Source organism: Ixodes scapularis, unplaced genomic scaffold (assembly GCF_016920785.2).
Source record: "Ixodes scapularis isolate PalLabHiFi unplaced genomic scaffold, ASM1692078v2 PGA_scaffold1__304_contigs__length_218370807, whole genome shotgun sequence".
NCBI lineage: Eukaryota > Metazoa > Arthropoda > Arachnida > Ixodida > Ixodidae > Ixodes > Ixodes scapularis.
Genome location: NW_024609846.1, coordinates 183,302,883 through 183,322,626, shown reverse-complemented (window position 1 = coordinate 183,322,626; position 19,744 = coordinate 183,302,883). Strand labels below are relative to the sequence as shown.

The window sequence follows — 19,744 nt, the reverse complement described above, 5'->3', positions numbered from 1 at the left end:
TTTACTTGCACTGTTTTTTTTTGGAACGAGAAGTATCGATATGGGTTACTTCAAGTTCTTGCGTTGCGTCAAGGCTTATAATATTTTCAGCCCCATTTTGTTTCTTAAACTTTACACTCGGAATAAAGTCCATGCTTATGAAATTTAACGAATGTATCTTGTATATATTTTTCGTTCCCGGAGATATGTATATAAACTTAGATACAAAGTCGGTGTATATTTAAAATTAACGTAGCCTCTCGAGGAAGAAATTATGCAATATAAAGATATTCATTTTACATAATCCAGTGAATCTAAAAATGCACGCTTATATTGGAAAACAAATATGTGTTAATATAATTTAAATTCTTTGGAGCGAAGGATAAAAACAAAGAGTTTGAAACATATTTCTTTGCTGGATCAGCCCTCATTTAAAACATTTGTTTTATAAGCACGTGTTATGGTCTTCCAAACAGTAATGATTTTCAATAGATAATATACCCGGAGCAACCTTAAAAATATGCATTTGCTTTCGTTTTTTTTAAAGCCAAATTTGTGATTTTTGTTTTATTACAATTGACGTATTTTGTTCGAAGTATCTTTTTGTCTTGCGATTACAAGTTTGGCGACAATCTACTGGTACGTTGATACATGTGATAAAAATACTAATCAAATACTATTTGTCACAAATAACCATAAATGTTCCCCCTTTTGCCAAACCATATAGCACGAAGACAACCAACAAATGAAAGAAATGGTTTTTGCTTGGCTTTCTTAAGCTCCATTCAAACTCCTGCTCGTTAGTGCAACTTCCGTCCCACTTGCCATTCATATTATGAATCCCTGGTCATAACATGAAAGAATCGCAATACAAAATATTAAAAAAGCAAGAACCATTGCTGGCAAGCTAAGCAACGCTGGGAATTAGTCACACTTACTTTCTCATTAATAGATAAAAGAGGAGATGACTCAAATGGTTCTTATTTTTAACTCGTTTGAGCTTAAACCAGCTCGCGTGTTTATTAATGTTATCATTATCATTTCGTAAACTCCTGGGAAGTCGGGTCAATTCGACCCTTCTAGTTTCTATTCTTCCCGGATGCAAAAGCACATGAGCGTACCGCTCACGAAACTCGGTGTAGGAGCTTGATGTGACTCGCTTTTGTAACTCTGCAATTAAGTATCGACTTTCGCTCATTTAAACGAAGCTCTAAATTGTGTACCTAAACAAAATGCTATGCACTGCTTTCCCGCCGCACAAGGTTCTCTGGCGTTTCTGCATGGGCCTTTTCGCACGCCTACTGTTGCTGTAATGCGCATTTCCCTCTGTTTCCCTCTCCATTATGGCATGCCGTGTGTTTCCTTGTGTTTGCTCTGTCCTTGTGCTGCCAGAAGTGTATAAGACTGATTTTTGATGTTAACGTGAGTAACGGCCTCAATTCACAGAGTTACGGGGTTATAGTCACTAGAGTTTCACAGTTATCGGCCCTTTGATTTTAAGTGTATATAAGTTGTTTTCCTCTACTTTACAAAACTGTTTTTAAAAACAGCTGTGAAAGATACAGCAATGTGAATTGCGCAGGGGCGTTATACGACCCAGAGGACATAATATAGAGAGATAATACTTAAGATAGGTATATTATATATACCTTAAAAAAATTCTATTAGGGCAAATTAATTTACGATTCCGAAAAAAAAAACTCTGAATGTCATCGAAAATCACTAAATCAGTAAACTTGAGAAAGATGCAAGGTTCGTGGGAGGTTCAGCGGTGCGCCAACGTTACCACTCGGGTAAATGTCGCGATGCTTGTGGTGAGTAAACGTGGATGATGATCGAGAAACGGGTAAACCGTGCGGGCGCACATTCGCACCAGTAGCGTTGCACCTGTTGCACGTGTGGTGACTTTCGGGGCACCAACACGCTTCCCACCCGCGTCAAATCTTGCTGAAATACACTATAGTCGTTTTCGATGACGCTTAGAAAGTTTCTCATCGGAACATTACATTTGTCTCCAATAATTCGGAAGTTAAATAACGAAAGTTATTTAAAAAACCGACTTATCCTGCCGAATATTCCCCTATATAATGTCCACCAGGTCCTATAACTCACCTGCGCAAACCGCATTAATGCAGTTTCATGGCGTTTTTTGTTTGTTGTACACAAGTGTGTGAGATATAAAATTTAAAAACAAACACTGTATAGGCCCCATATATAGACATCACTTTTTAGTACATTTGTATTGCATGTCTATGGCAGGCTTTGAGAATATTTGATGATGACTTAATTTATTACGGGCCGGCAAGTGCGCTAGAAATTTTATATAGACCTGCAATGAAGTGCATAATTATGTTTGTCCCGTGTGTAAATTGTAGAATATCAATAAAAGTCGCGTGCGTCTATTTTCCCACATATCAATCAATAAGCTAATCGCCGTGAGTTACTGATACATCTGCGTTACGTGTTTTTGTAGAGCTAGTTTGTTCAGACTTGTTAATTGGGATGGCTAAACTTTTATGAAACGAATGTAAACCTCTTTGTAAATACTGCGGTGATTGTGTCGACTACTTTACTATGACACAATTCATAGAATTACGAGACTGAAAAGAATGAGCTTTGTCAATGACATGGCAAAAAAAAATGTTCAGACATAGAAATCAATTTGGCGTCCTGACGTGAAACGCTGATGCGTTATGTTCACGCAAACTTAACTTTTCGGTCGCGACATAAATATTTTTGTTCTTGTCATTCGCCCAACTTCTTGGTATAAGGCAATAGTCGCTGCCATTCTAGCTCAATACGCAAAAAGAAGAGAAGACAGCGGACATTTTCGAGTGCAAATGCGAGAAAATCGACCCACGGGAAATTTGAAAGATGTAAAAGGCATAGCCGTATACTGGCGGCCAGCTTTAATATGCAGTCAACATCGCAACTACCATTCTATGCAAAGTTCGGTTTCAAACGGCAAGTGTTTTTTTTCCGTCTGCATGGTAAAATTGAGGATTGTAATGAACATAAAAGAACTGTAATAAAATACAAAACAAATAGCTTGCATAGTCTGTGCAGATATGTTATAAAACGCTCAAGATGTTGCTTTTGGTTTAATTTATGTTTCTTTTACTCGGAATGACTTTGAAATGCCAGCCATTAATTAAGTATTCTTGCACAGTACAATGTACAATAATACTTAATTAGTGGTTGGCACTTCAAATTCATCCCCATCAAGTGGCAACAGCTTTGTGGTTTACGGCTGCATCCTAACATTTGATTAATTCTAAATTCCGTTGAACTATTGCCCGCAAACTGGAACCAAGTTGTCAAAAGTCAGGTACTCCTTGTAGAACACTCTGAGAACTCTGGAGGGTCTGCTTACCAGCAAAGCACTTCGAAAAGCACATTGGCGCAATTCACGTAGGGGGCTCGCCGAATTACGGAAATAAATTGCGTCTAGATCTAAACAAAAAAAAAGAAGAAAAGCGGTCTACTATGAGACACCGAATTTCACTTGAGTACGTAATGCTGAATGGGCAGAGTTTTTTTTGTTTTTTTTTTGAGTGGGGGGGGGGTTGAGAAGGGGGGTTAAACATGTTTTTAGCCCTGTCATTTTCCGAGTTCCCTTCGTAGATTACCAGCGATTGGCTCTCCCAGTGCATGAAGGGGGAGTAGAGTCACCCGAGTTTATAGTGTGAAGGGTACCCGACTTCACATCTGCGTTTTAAGATCAGCTGATTCACACATTCTAGAACATTTCAGTGTCACTGGCACACAACAAACAAACGTGTTTGACGGTAAAAAATAATGTCAAAAAGAAACAGCGTCCTTAATTTTTTTTTATGCATATATGAGAGCAGCGTTCCTTCCGTCTTAACACATGGGATTAAACCCACCCTCGTACACTAATATGAACGCCGAGGCGACATTCGCAAAAAAACATTACGCAGCGTCACAGTTGACCACAATCTGTGGCTAGAGTTGTCGCTGAAAAAACCATACAGCTAGAATTTTCATCTCTGATACCGCTGGGAGAAAAAAGCCTCGTTTTAAGGCGCAAACGTTACGTCTCGTGGGACCATATAAGGCAACTTACGTACTGAACAATTTCGCTAAAACTGGACAACGATTGTAACCATACGGCAGTGCAGTTGTCTTGGGCGAAGTACGGTTCAAACTCTATTGTCACCATAAAGTTCGCGATGTGTCCGAGGGACCTGTAAGCATATACTATGGAGTATGGGCGTATATGACTGTTGGCGTTTTGTGCGGATAAGTGCAAAAGATAACCTAACAGTGGGTTCTATTGGCTCGCGTACAGGAACTTATTTCGCCTGCATCATGATCATGGTAGCGTTCTCTGTGGTCATGACAGTGATGATGGTAGCTCAACTACCATCATCGAAATCAAGAAACAACCGAAATTCCTGCTGTGGTAAGTTCTAAAATACTGGTTCTCCTAAATTGGTCGCTGCATCACATTAAAAAAAAAGGTACACGGGTTACATTGTACGAGCAACGTATAGCCTACTTAGGAAATGAATGATATCAAGTGGAAGATTTTTCAACATTGACCGTGCCTCACTGAGAATCCTGAAATTATTACCTAAATGAAGAACATAGCGTAGCTGATGGTACCGACAAAATCACTGCAAAAAACAGATGTGTTATGAACGAGGGGTTTCATAAAACGATAATGAAAACGTATCCAAAAAATAATCCGTCACTTTGGCAGCGTGCTCAAATCACCTGCGGGGTGCCCGCTATCTAATAATTTTCTAGTGTTGAAGTCTTCAGTGAATTATTAGAAAACTCTAGGTTGTCTAAGCTATTCCTCAGGCTATCGCTGGGGTGCGCTATCGCTGGGGTATAAGTCAACATCTTCTTTCATTTCTATGTCAACGATATAAATATAAAAACATTGCTCGCAGCACAACGGGAAACTCTATTTTTAATTTGTTGTCCACGTAAGCTGTGTACTAAAGTCATCTTTATTGCTTCGTGCTCGTTTTCCTTTTAGGCAAAGTGACCTAACTGAATAAACCCTAACGTATACTATAAGGATATCTGGTCGTAAAAGAACCATTAATGGTTCTTGTGCTTGTTCATATTTGGCACCCTAAAAAGTTATTTTAAGTACCCCTAAAAGAGGTTCATCGTGAAAAAGAAATAGTGGTTTCTTTAAAGCTCCTTTTTTTATGCGAAAGACGTCTTCATCGACCAGTTGCCTTTCTAGTGCGCCAGAAGGCAATAGTGCTTGAAACGAAACCAATTTTCACGAGCTGAAAGAGTTCTTGGAGCGTCGAAGAACCTTTAAAACACAATTTTTTTTAGAGTACACAAAAAGAAAAAAATTGTATATGGAAGGTCCTTTGACGCCCCAAGAACTCTTTCAGCCAGTGAAACAGGGTTTGGCCCCAGGCGCTATCGCCACCTGGCGCACTAGAAAGGCAACTGGGCGATGAAGAAGTTTTTTGCATAAAAAAAAAAAGCTGAAAAGTGCCCATTTTATGTACTTCACAAAGTACCCTTTGAGGGGTGCATAAAATATTAACTTTTTAGGGTGCAAAATAGGCACAAGCAGAAGAACCTAGAAGAGTATTTTCACGACCAGATCGTTTTAGATCTGGTCGTTGTCAATTTCGTGGTTTTCTTTCAACTTGAATTGTCGACTTTGTGGTTTTCTTTCAACTTTATATTTTATAGCCGTTAGTGCCAAAACACGTAAGAAAATCGGCGCCTCCTAAGAAAATGCAGAAGTTTTAGTTGTACTCGTGTACTACAACCAACAAATCAAATACTGATTTTTGATTTTTACGAAGTAGTTAGTACTTTATGTAGAGAGTTGGATGGTTTCAAATACGTGATTTAAGGGATTGTCCGCGTTCTTCTTTTGTTTTGTGTGTGTGTGTGTGAGCATTCCTTTGCGTGCAATGCATATTCGTTGCGCCCAAAGAAATATTTGATGACAGAGCCTATTAAACAGGTTATTTTTGTCGGATCACTCATTCGCCCTTTGCAAAAATATACTAAAACAGAACATAGTAGGCTTCTGAACGGAACGGATCGGTTTACCCAATGGATGTGCCAATACTGTTGAACCACTGGAGTCTGGTGGTGGTGGTGCAGTTTGTCCGCCGGAAATACCTTCTAGTGTATAAAGGAAAATGTACAATTCAAAGGCGTATAAGGATTGTTGTAAAATAAATAAAAAGAAATAATAATAAATCAGTAATTTTCAGAAAGACATTGAGCGCGTGAGAAGCGTAGTAGTGCACTAAAGTTCCCACTTGTGGAGCAGGTACAAAGCTAGCGGTTGCGATAAGGCGCCCGCGCGATTTTTTTGTCTCTTATCTGGCCCCAGCCTTGTATCTGCTCCACGAGTAATAACTTTATTACAATACTACGCTTCTCACGCGCCAAAAGTCTTTCTGAAAATGACTGATTTAGTGGTTTTCGATGACGCTGAGCAAGTTTCTAATTGGAGCCATATGTCTATTTTCATTATTTAAAAAGTTAATTAACGAATTTTTTTTTTTAAATTAGACGACTTATCGTTACAATTAGCCCCCGTACAATATGTCCCCCTGGCCGTATAACTCACCTCCACAAGCGGCATTAATGTAACTGTCACTGCTTTTTTTTAAACAAGTCTGCTAAGCTTAAAAAAACAGCCGGTATGTATATATATATATATATATATACATATATATATATATATATATATATATATATTCTGCCTAAGAAACGTTCCCATTCATTTAAATAATAATTTTATGGGTAGAGTATTGAAGTCACGCATTCGCTTGAAATCCGACGCTATACGGATGAACATGAACTTTTTGGATTTCTGCGAGATACTTTACAACACGTGCACGGCGGATTGCCGTAACGCACCGAGAAGACAATGCGAGAGCCACATATTTCAGGAGCGACCTATTGTAAAAGTTGTAAAAAGTGCTCTTCAAAGATGTGTTTCCAAATGCTGCAATAAGTCTTCGATAATTCCTACTTGGTTTTCCAAGGAGTTACGACACAGCCTACATAAAAAAAAAAAATATTTCAAATAATTTTTAAGAAGTCCGGTTGTTTTCTTTTATATGCAAAACTCAACATATTCCGTTCCGTAGTAAACAGAAACTGTTTAAGCGTGATAAGAGTCTCCACCAGGAGAGTATAGAAAACAGCTTGAACCGTCGAACAAAAAACATTCTGGAACTTTGTGAAACAGCCCACGCATGAGACCGAATTAACGTGACATCTGTTTGCCGTGTTGGGACAGATAATGATCCTAGTTATCAGTCTTCACTTGCTGATGTTGCAAATATTTTCGCAGATTATTTTAGCAAATGTTTTACTTTCGCCCAGCAATTTTTTCAACGTAGCAACGAACTGAGATACCGTCATGACTTCTTATGTTCCGCGCGTGTCGATTTCGGTGAAATCGCTGAAGCGATTAGAAATATGAAACCTAAGTTCTCGAGTGGTGCCGATGACATACCCAGTTTTATTTTCAAAAGTTGCAGTAAACTCTTCATTCCAATTCTGAAACATATGTTTAATATTTCACTCAGCTCTAGTACCTTTCCGTCATTTTGGAAGAAATCGGTGATTGTTCCGATTCTAAAAATCGGTGATTCATCTCTTTTCTCAAATTACCGCCAAATTTTCTTGCTTTGTGGTTTTTCAAAGCTTTTCGAACTAGTCATTCGTACGCGAATACTTTTTTATTTTTTGGCCAGAAAATGACCCCTTTGTAGCATGGTTTCACGAGTGGTCGGTCTGTCAAGACTAATTTGTGTTCGTTTTTAGACTTTTCTGCGCGGATTGTTAAAAACAGAGGACAAGTTGATTCAATATACAACAGTATAACTAAAGCGTTTGGCGAAATCAGTCATCCGTTACTATTACACAAGCTGTTTTCATATGAAGTGTGTAATGAGCTGTGTGAATGGTTTGACAGCTATCTTTCGGTGCGCTCTAACATTGTTCACGTTGATGACAGTTTCTCCGAACTCTTTTTTACAACTTCCGGTGTTCCTCAGAGATCAGTCCTGGGCCCTTTGTTGTTCCTGTTTTTATGAATAATATTGTGTCTTCGCGCGTAGATATGTTTTAGCTATAACTTTTCGCTGATGACATTAAGTTGTTCAAAAGCTTTCATACACTTCAAGATTGCGATATCTTAGAAAATGACGTGTCAAACATTCTTTAATGGTGTAAAAAAAATCAATTGTCGCTTAAACCCGCAAAATCAAAAGTGCTTTCCTTTTGCCGGCGGCATGCTGTTGTTGACTTTACTTATTATCTTGAGGGATCTCCTATACAACGTGTACCTCTCGTAAAGGGCCTTGGCGTGTGTGTTGATTCTGCTTTAACTTTCAAAAATCATGTGTCTTTACTCGTTGGAAATGTTTATAAAGTTTTAGGAATAATATCACACTTGACGCGTAATTTTAAACAACCCCTTTCATTGATCCACCTTTTAATTTCCTAGTGAGGTCACGACTCGAGTTCGCTTCCGTGGTATGGAACTCAATATCGAAGACACAGACTTTAACAATCGAAAATGTTCAGAAAAAGGTTATCCGAATAGTTTACGATAGATACTTTGAGAGGTGCTTTTACTATGATTATGAACATACACTTCAAATGTTTTCACTTTCACTTCTGTCTACAAGAAGATCTGTTCGAGACGTTGTTTTTCTGCACAAGTTTGCTAATGGTGCATTTGATTCTCCACAACTGCTTGAAAGGATGAAATTTCATGTTTCTTCACGTCTAACCAGACATTTTGTTTGCTCCTATGACCACTCACTGTGCAATGCCTCATCTCTCTCTCTCGGATTCAGTCATTATATAACGCCATCGCTCCACCCCACCTTGATATATCTAACGCTAATTCAAGCGCGCAGTACTTGCGTTTGCTTCTATTCGCAATACTAAAACTCTCTGTTATCTCGGTAGCGTGTCCTCGGTGGGAACGCCAAAGACAGTTTGCCGATATAACGACGACTTGCCTTTGATGAGTAAGTACTACATCACATTTCTAAACATCAATGTGAACAGGACTGCCCGCTCTTTTTCTGAATCCAATTTAAAAGTCGGGTGAAAAAAAAAACGCAATATGAGGGATAGATATCTCAGAGCACGTTCCCTTTGTGCAAACATTACATATTTGTCTGGCTTCTAATAGTGATTGGCCCCCACAATGCAATTTCATCAAGACATTTATATAAAAGTTAGTTACCAAACCTTTGCTAGCTAGTTAACTTATCGTAAGTTTTATTTGCATCTGTTAAACACACCGTGATGACGGTAACCCTGCGTAACAATCATGATTCATCCACTTTAGAAAAAATGAGTAAAGCTTCAAAACAATCTCTTCACTTTGTTTTTCTTTTTTTACTGAGTACCATAGGCGCGTGACAAAAACGCGTTACAAAATTCCTTCTAGCAGACGGTTCCACTTCCCAAATTGTCTGAGGCATCACACAATGAAAATTGAAGACGAGCATGGCATACTTTCCCTTTTGTTTTAATGTCATTATAATAACCAACACAAAATATCAGAATCAATTCCTGCCTTGATTCATCCATTTTTTTTCATTGCTATCCCGTTCACATGGCCATGCCCTTGTGTTCACATGATTATTTTTTTATACAATTGAGAAATTTGTGTTTCCACTTTTATTTCAACGAAGATACGCCTCTGAACGACCACGCTCCAAGAACGTTACACAATTCTGTCGCAGCTCGGCGTATTTTGTTTCGATAAGATCAAATTGTGTCTTCTCTCTTATGCTGGCAGACTTGGCAGACATATATGCCTTTTGCTTTTTTTTTTTTTTTTTTGCTGGCATATATACGTGTTTGCATCCTCCAACTTTGACGCAGTAAGAAAGTGCAGTCAACCGCTTCCTGCCACAGTTTTCATGGATAGATGCATCGCTACGCTCGAAAAACTCGGAACAAGGAAACTGGAAGCTTCGGTGGTGTGTATATCTAGTAACACGGGTAGGTTTAGCGACTCGGGCTCGTTTTCTCGTATGAGTCAGAAAAAGCTTCATGTACAACGAGCGACAAAACGAAAGCAACCCAGGCAAAACTTTCCGACAATGTGGCGAACTAACAATTTACTACTGAGTTACGCATTACATAGGCGCCTGAGGATATTGCACCAAACGGAGGAAACTGTGGCCATTCCCTCGCAAGCCAAACTGAACCAGCAAGCTTCTCAAAGTACTCTACAATGTGAATATGGGGTTCCCAAACCTTGCATGAGATGAGAAAGTAAACTTAATTTCTACAACCTTAACACATGTCGAATTTTTTTTTAATACAAACGTTGTGTTAGCACAAGGCGAAAGTTGTTAACATAACATTTTACTTCCTTTTTTTTCTATTGTGCTTGAGTAGCTCTCATACAAAATATGAAAGCCACCTGAAGCACCACTTCGTAATCCTGTCATTACATGCATTAAGAAGAATGCAATCACTTTCTTTGTTATTTTCCAAGAAACGTCAAGACACAAACAATTTATAGTCTAGCAAATGCTTTCTTTTTTTCAATCAAGTTCCTCTTCTAATTTTCGGGCAAAATTTGGTCGACACGTAACGTACCGTGCATGCAGTCTTAAAACGGCTCAATCCTTTTATAGGGTGAAAGCCAATTTTCTCGCATTCTCACTGCTTAGCACTCAACAGCTCTCACGTATGATCGTTGATGCTGACGGGACCACAGCTACCCAGTCACGTGCTGATCCTTAACCTATTCTTTGGAGGGTGCTCTCAAAAATCCTACCATGCCTATAGCGACGCCAACGATAAATAACAGGCAATTCAGATTCTAGCGTCAGGCTTGCGCGTCCGCAGAGACTGCTTCGTCACTCGAAATCCCTTAGCGCACGCTTGAGGCTCATAAAACGAAGAGCAGCGAAGAGCCAATGCACCGTCCCGAGCGGGATATTGAACTGGTCCCGGAGGACCTTTCAATGAAAACAACACCTCTTTCATGAACCTCTTGGCAGGTTTTATATTTGTTGGCGGGCTCCAGAAGAAAACAAAAAAAAAGAAAACGTGATGGTCTGCGTTCGATAGTTCGTTTGCGTAACTTCAGCCGCTGCCCCTGACAACTCACGGGTCCGGGCAGGGTTCACAAAGGCGTACGTATATTTGTTCAACCATTTTCGCACAGGGCTTTCTGAAAAACAAAAAAACAAATGCCTGAATATTAAACTCAAGACCTGGAACCACTCTCTCTTTCTCTACCTTACTTGTTTTCCTCTCTCTTGTGCGCACATATAGTGAAGAAAATTTGCTGCTTCAACTGTGCGGTTCACTCATACTCTGACTGCCAGGCTCAGGCGGACCTGTTCGCAACGAATAAGACATTAAAATTATAGGAAGCGAGCAAGCCGGCCGTGTCGCGGCGGTCGCCTATTGTTCGCCGCGACCTGGCGGTAGCCGCCGCAGGAGCATCGGGCAGCAATGGCGACGAATAGCACGGCGGACAGTGTCCCCGTCGTGATTACGACGGAATTTAAGGCAGTTACGAGTTCGGAAAGTTACTTCGGAAGCCGGTGCCGCCGGCTCAGAATCATCGCGAAGTAATAGCAACGAACAGCAGAGAGGACAATGGGCGACTAAGAATCCGGAAAGCTTCTTCGGTAGCCGGTGCAGAATCATCGGGGAGAAGCAGTGGCGATTAGCAGCACAGCGGACAGTGTTCCCCGGGTGATTGCGACAAGGTTTAAGGCGGTTACGAATCCAGAAAGCTTCTTCCGTGGTGCCAATATGACGAAGAGAAAACTGCATCATGAATCTGGCCGCGTGTGCGACGTGAAGGAGGTCCGTTTCGACGGACAAGTGGATGTCACGGAGCGCCGCATTCTGCAAACAAAATTAAGCGCGCCCACAAAAAAAATTTGTTGGCCTTGAGTGGACTGCGGTAATTATGTGCGTTTATTTCTGAATCAGTTTGACAATAAATGGGCGATTTTTTTTCGCGCCGTTCCGCGATTCTCTTTACTATCTTCCTGTAGGCTGATGGAAACATCCAACGGTAGGCTTAGGAGGGCGACCGCATTCCGCTTCTCGATTCCGGTGAAGTATTTGCTGCATACTTTAGAGTTTGCCGTCGGTGACGATGCTGTTCCATCGTCGCTAGAAGAGAAAAAAAAGTCAACTGTATTATTCGTCAGCAGCTTAAACAAAGCGCGAACTGGAAGGTAAGAAACACCACTAACCTGTATGGACGCACAAGTCGTACCCAGGTCGCGCAGTACTCCGCCTCGTACGGCTTCGAAGGGACGATGTAGTACTTCGTGCCGTGCGCGATCTTGCCGACCACGCAGCAATTGTTGCGGCTTTCTTGGTGCGGAATAGCCATCTCAGAAATTACAGCGCTAACCCACTACAACGCACAACCAACGCAGCGACTGGCAGAAGATGCCCGATGCAACGGACCCGTTTGCCGCTAGGGGCGCCCTGGTCGGGGCTTGAATTAGATCCGCACGGTTCCTATAGAAGTACTCGAGCGAACATATTTTTTCTAACGACATGGTCACGAACCCTGAGGGCTGAGAGGGAACAATAAAGAATTTTCATTCATAGAAAGCCGTTCTGGCCGTTCTCATATAAACCACGTAAACGGCGAACTCGGGGATTCCATGTGGAATGCGAAAACTGCTCCCACTTTTGCCAAGAAAAAACACAAAATGTGTTTCTAAGTAATTTTGAAAATGTTTTATACTTTTTCCACGATTATGACCCAATTATATTGCTTCTTCTCCACAAATAAAATTACTACTAAATTGTATTTCTTCCTTGTACCATATCGAATTTAAATCGTTCCATCAACTTTGCAATGGTGAGTATTCGTATAGCGTACGATGCGGATAGCGGGCCCTGCGGCTGCGTGCAGAACTTTGTTTTGAAGGGAAGGTAGATGCTCCCGTATGCAGCGAAATGCGTTGGCCGCTATACTAAAACTATATAATGCTGCATTAACAGTTAGAAAAATGAAGGATGTTTACAATCCCCTGTAGCGCCGAGTTAGAGCGCAGCTCTTGAGGAGGAGGAGGGGAAGGAAAGGAGAGGAGGCTACGCCCCTCGTCCTCTCCTGCTCGCCTCCCATTTACGGGAAATTTTCTGCTAAACTTGGCGGAGAGTTTCTCTCGCTAAATTTAGCAGGGAATTTTTCCGCTATACTTAGCGGGAACATTTTTGCGTTAAATTTAGCGGGCAAAATTTTCCACTAATTTTAGCGGAAAAATTTTCCGCTAAATTTACCGGGAAATTGTTTTCGCTAAATTTAGCGGGAAATGTTTTTCGCTTAATTTAGCGGGGATATTTTTCCGCTAAACTTAGAGGGAACTTTTTTTGCTAAATTTACCGGGGAAAATTTTCCGCTAAACATAGGAGAAATTTCTCCGCTAAATTTCGCGGGAAAAGTTTTCCCGCTAAATTTAACGGGCACATTTTTCGCTAAATTTAGCGGGGAAATTTACTCATAATGCACCGCGTGCTTACTCCGACGGCGACGGCAACGGTGACGCTGACTCCGCTCAAGCCGGAAGCGGGCGCCTAAGAGCTGTGCTCTAAAAGGCCCCTCAACTAAACTCACAAGGGAGGTAGTGTTGCTTTCAGAAACAACAAATGAAACTAGGTGGCACTTGGCTGGACATGACGAAATTTGTCACGTGTATCTACGTAAAGCAAATAGCAAATTGTTGTCTGTATGTTTATACAGCCGGAAGTTAGTGTGACCAATGGGTACTTCTTTCTCTGCTGTAGATGAGCAATTTAGCCAGTGCGGTACAACCGCTAGCCTGGGGTCTTTAACGTGCACCACGCATTAGTGATACACGACCGCACGCCGGTACAATGCTCATCCACATTGAAACGTGCAGGGATTGAGCCCAGGATTCCTGGGTTCTGTCGTGAGCTTTCGCTCCACGTGCTCAGTGCTGGGGCCCTAATCTGGACATTGGCGAAAAAGTCGGCGAGAAATCTAGCTGCTCTGATTGGCCGGCGCCAAGGTCAAGTGTGGAGTTGGCCAATCGCGGCTGCCAGATTTCTTGCCGACGTTTTCGGCAAGAGTCCAGCTTAGGGCCCCTGGTGTGGGCTAGCGCACTCGGCCATCGATCACCCCCCCCCCCCCCCTGTATCTACGGAAGGATGTGACAAATGGCGACAGTCATCTGTAACCATACGTGACACCATAAATATAAAGAATTTGTTTATGATATCAAAACTAACCTTTCACTTACTAATGAGGCAATCTGTTCAAATGATACCCAACAATACCCATGACTGCGGAAATCAAAAGCGTAGACAGTCAGCAGCGGCCGTATTTCAACACTCCTTGCGCCTTAGTGAGTGTTGAAAAGACAAACATTAAAGTCGAGGCATTAACGCTGGCGGAGATGGTGACGCTGTCTAGGTGGCGCTGCTTCTGTCCACTAGGGACGACGGGAAGGGAAGGGGGCCGCAAGTGTTTTCTTCTAGGTGGTATCGCCTTAGCGCGCCGTAACGGCAATTTGCGTTCTTTGAACTCGCTACGTGTTTTCCGAGGTCTAGCAATACGGAGTGCAAGTTCGTCCGATCGGACGAACTTACCCTCTCATACGGGTAAAAAAACTAAAAGAACGGAGGAGAGGGGAGCGCGCGAAAACTTCAGAACACGGAGCTCTGGTTGAAATGATGAGTGGGTAGACGAGAAGCTAGAGCTGCCATTGTCACTGCTCACTGTTCGAACTTGTTTAAACGCCGAATTTCAGGGTCCGGCGCTCAGCGCTTGCTTTCGAACAGTGTGTATAGACACGAAGCCAGCTAAAGCTTCGCGCGTAGACACTAATCATTCCTACCGGATCATGATATTCCGACTCCTCCTCTCCTTTCCTTTCTACACCTACGATTGCTGTCATTCATAGGTTCTTGGTTCCAATCCGGCACTACAGGGAGGGGATTCTTAGGAAGTAAGCGATGGCGGCAACTACTGCGAGCAGTCATGTGATTGATGTCGTCACTGGGAGTTTCCGCGAACGACGACCACGTCCTTTCTCTGGAAGGTTCCCACTAAAAGTGTCGCTGTAAAACATGTTATATAGTGTCTGGATAGGACACGTATGTATAAAAAGTTAACTTTCTCCCCCATAAATTGTATCGCAATATTTACGTCGCTACGCTTTATTTTAGCCATCTCCACGTCCACCTTTTCTTCCCAAGTCTCGGGTGTTCAAGATACTGAAATTTTACCAATTGGCCCTGCATGTTCCATTCTATTTCTATCTACAAGCATATGCCTCGGTTTCGGGGGTTGACGTCTAGAAATAGAAACATATGTAGTACTTGCTTCAAAATTAAAATGATTCTCGCGGTGTAATTATTGCGTCAATAATTAATCTTCATCTTTTTGTTTAGTGAATATTCATGTAATGATATATGTGGCGTATCAAGAAAAAATTGAAGTTTCTTGGGATGAAGTTCAGTGTCCTAGGAGCGATTAAAAAAACACGGTTTTATTTCGGCGTCGACAACACAAGAGGTTTAGGGCAAATTGCTAGGCAATCGTGTTGCATTCGTGAAACATTCTAGCGCCACAAACGTTTAGCGATAGTCTGAGTTTCCTAGACGCAAGACGCTTACGTTCAAAGCGCTATTCGTCAGATAGTTTAATACGTACCACGTGCACACTTGATAGTGGTTCCTAGAATGAAGCGATACTAGAGCTAATCGGACAGATAAGCCTGGCCATCTTACAGAGCCGTCCGTACTTTCGAGCTCATCTCCTTCAGCGCTCACAGGTTGTCGAGCCACTACTCGCCTACCTTTTTGATCACATGACCTCCCCGTTAACCAGACGGTAACGAACGCCTCATCTTTCCCCTTCCACACGCCCATCAATCAGTGCAAAGCCTTCAGCCTTCATGAAATGCCGAACATTTAGCCAAAGAACGCTTCACGTCAATAGAAGCACGTTTTGAAATTATTCCTCATTTAAACTGTGCGTCGCGAAGTAAATATGGCACTAATTTCTTTTCTGGGACACGTTTATTTTGCGACGTACATGTCCTATTCCTAATGTTTAATTTCTTTCTTTGTTTTGTATTTCTATATGTTTCATATTTGAAGAGACGGCTCACTTATTCGCTAAGAAAAAAAAAATATTAACAATACTCGATGCGTAGACATAGAAAAATTTTATGAAATATCGTTTTGGAGATTATAATTAGCATCGCAATCCATTACATTGTGAGACTAAAACTGACATAATTGTCGCAGAGTGAGTGCCACCGCAGCCCTTCAAGAATCTATTTCCTTCTTTCGTTTTCAGTCGCGTCAAAATGAATTTACCTTTCCTCGCTACTACGCCCTCTTCCTAACTTTTCATTTGCACAAAAACAAAAATTCTACCATACTGGATCCAGAAAGAGACGGCTACGTTTTTAAACAACTGTGAGAGCGTGATAACAGAAACAAAACAATTCCAAAAGAGTAGTTCAAACAAGACTGAGCGGAATCAAAGAGAAATTTCCGTGACCTCTATCTCTCTCTCGTGACATAGGGCCAAATTCTCCCCCAATCTTCTTCGGAGTCGAGGAGTTTTTCCGCGTGCTCTCTTGGCGAGAGAAAACATTTCGGCAATTCGCCGTCTCGGGTCCCATAAGCCCGGGCAATAAGAGCGCGGACAGGGGATGATAACCGTCTAAGCCCTCCCCTCCGGTCGGTCTAAGAGTGAATGACGACCGGAGAAACATCCGCTGTCCTAATTCGCCGGGAGTGCTGTGGAGAGCACTTTGAGGAGTTTCTCAAGTTGGCGAAATAAAAAGTAAAAAAAAAGGGAAATCCCGCAGACATTTTGCGATTTTCCGCGTTGATTTCTGTGACCACTGGGTTTGGTATAAGTGGACATTGAGCCTAATATTGTTTTTCTTCAACGGCGTGTAGTAGACTTTCTTCAAAATTTCGCCCTATCCAGTAGCTGCTGCATCCATTATCCAATTCCGTCATTGTTTGCGCGCGTACTCTGAGCATCTATTGTACACGAGGGTAGCGTCATCGCTCGGCTACGACTCGGATCCAATCGTGCGCTTCGTTCTCAAGAAAAATGGCGACCGCCAATTTCGCTTCATGGACTTTTCAGTAGGGCATATTTCTATTTGTTAGTTTTGACACGCAACACAAAATCGGATACAAATTATTATTAATTTATTATTTTGCTAAGAAATAAAACAGGTTTGTAGCGATTTATGGTTTACCGACAAATTGGGGTTCAGTTTTAGTGCCTTCAGAGCAGCTTGGATTTTAATGGCATAACAAAAGTAATGTAAATATCTGGGTATGCTCGAAGCATAAGATGTCACTAAACAACATAAATTTGTAGCTGCTGTGGCGTCTCCAAATGATAACCGAATATGTAGTTTAATTTTTATAAAGGCGCTTCGCAAGCACGCTGTACTCGTTGGTAAATATTATATCGCCAAGTAAATTTTTTGCGTCTGATTTGTGTTTTTCTGAACTACGAATAAACTCTTAGTCGTGAAGTATCTCTACGTCACAAAAAAAATTTTAATTACCGCTAATGTCGGCAAGGCGCCGCAACCGACATCGTCCCTTTTGCAGCAATGATTTTGGTTATTAAAATGATAAGTTATGCTGATTTCTCGATACTCATTCAAAAAGATTGATTACCAATATCTAAGCTACAATAGTCTCAATGTACTTATTTTCCAGGCTCTCGAAAAGAGGCTAGTCAAGGGTGTCAGTAGCCCAGGGAGTTCCCGGGAAACGAACCGTGTTTTTGGCCCAGGTTAATAAACTATGTATCGCAGAAAGCTCAAACTCGGTGGGGATGTGAAGCTATCGGTTTGGATAGAATGCGGATGTTTAAGAACGTGACTTCACCTTGATAATAAAGTAATTAAAAAAAAGTAGTTTTTTCGCATGAGCCGACGTTAAAATAAGCCTAACGTCGTCGAAACAAGGAAAGGATTTGTGGGTGGCTGTAGCATCTACTTCAGTCAAAAAAACTTGTCAGCTATAAAAAACTAATATTTCTCTCTGACACGTGTTTTTCACTGATATAAGTTCTGCAAGCGTCCACAATATGATTTCTAGTTGTTGTTGTTTTTTACGATATTAGGCTTTGGTGGACGTCGGCTCGTAGAAGAATTTCAATTTACTCAACTATCTTCTCATCCAAGTAATTTCATGTCGTCAAACTTTCGAATTCTATCCGAGCCGCTAGCTTCACAATCTTACAGAGTTTGAACTCTCTGCGATGCATACACTGTAAAAAATTTCCGTAATTTTACAAACACTTTGTCGTAATTCTGACGGACAGTGTGTCCGTTTCTTAGTTAACGGACATAAAACCCGTTTTTCGTTAGGTTGAATAAAATAGTACAGTTGTGTGCCAAAGAGTACCATAGTAAAAGATAAAAGCGTTAGAAGTGCTTTTATCGTCTAATCCTGCTAAGAGCAGTTCGTTATAGTAAAGAGGTCAAAGACTATACCAAGAAACCCGCAGTACCCTGCAAAAGGAACAAATAAAAGTGGGGGGAAACACAAAATAGAAATCAAGTAAAAGTCTGCAATTCACGTTAAAGCACATAGGCACTGCTCTACCTCAGTGGGAGTGAAGGTAGCGAGTTTCCTGTCTACAGATGTTTTCGAGCTTGTGATGATTGTTAGGGGAATTCTGCGTGAGTGCAAATAAAGGGATTGCCAGAACAGTGAAGACCACACCAAGAAGGAAGGCTGTTGCTCTACAGTACGAAACGGTTGAAAGGCACCAGCACAATTCTTGCAAACAGCTCCCTTCAGTGCTGTCTTATGAACTTGCAGTTTCACAACGCTGTTTAGGAGGCATAATAAGACAACCCGCTGGAGGGCCACACTTGAGATCAACTCTGGTCGTCCAGTGAAGGGCCAGAATTCTTGCCAGTGTCAAAGCAGTGAGTGATCCGGAGTGAGCCTACAGTTCTTAGCACGATCCTTTCTGTAAGCAGTGTGCTCCACTGTAGCAACTGACAAGGTGACTGCCATAAACCGAATCCTGCATCCACACTTTACATGCCACTAGAACTGTTCAGGGATGCGTCTCATGGAGTGAGTGAAGGTGCAGCAGCTTATTCGGGACCAAGTGCCCTGTTTGAGAACCACACTGCGAGTTGAAGCAATGCAAACCAGGGAGTACAGGGATGGGGTTCGTCTGGGCGGGCCAAGGTGGTGGAACACGGGGGGCAGCGTCGCTGGTTGCCCGGGCTGGCCAGAGTGCGGTGTCCGTACTCGACACAGCTGTTTCAATGATTGGCTCAAGGTTTGTGGGGACGGCAGCGAAATTCAAGGCGGCGGTAGTACACTGTGTAAGGGACATGGGTTCCGATGAAGGTGATGATGGCTGAACCTGTTGAGCCTACTCGCCTTGCGTGAAGGATGTCACCTTGATAAGACTCCAAATCATTGATGATCTCGTCGCGGGTGGCCTCCGAGGCAATTCCACGTATAACACCTCGGCAGGAGTTGTTTGGAGCGGCTAGGTAGGAGTGGACGCGAGGGGAAGTGTTTTGTAAGGTGATATTGGTGATGCAAAGTAGCCAGTTGACGATGCTTCGTGATGGGTGCGGAGGACGGTTATTTTGCCGGAGGTGGAGCGACACGTCGGTACATGTATGAGCAGGGAGCTGTGCGGCTTGCAAGAACGCCGGCGAACTGTCAAGAGGCAGCGCAGCTGCGCCAGCAGGACGGACTGGGAAATGCACCATAA

At 42.0% G+C, this 19,744-nt stretch overlaps 1 pseudogene; it reads left to right on the top strand.

The window, feature by feature from the left end:
* LOC120840859 overlaps positions 1-4,999 on the top strand; it is a 120,287-nt pseudogene extending 115,288 nt beyond the window's left edge.
* Positions 5,000-19,744: the final 14,745 nt, after the last annotated feature.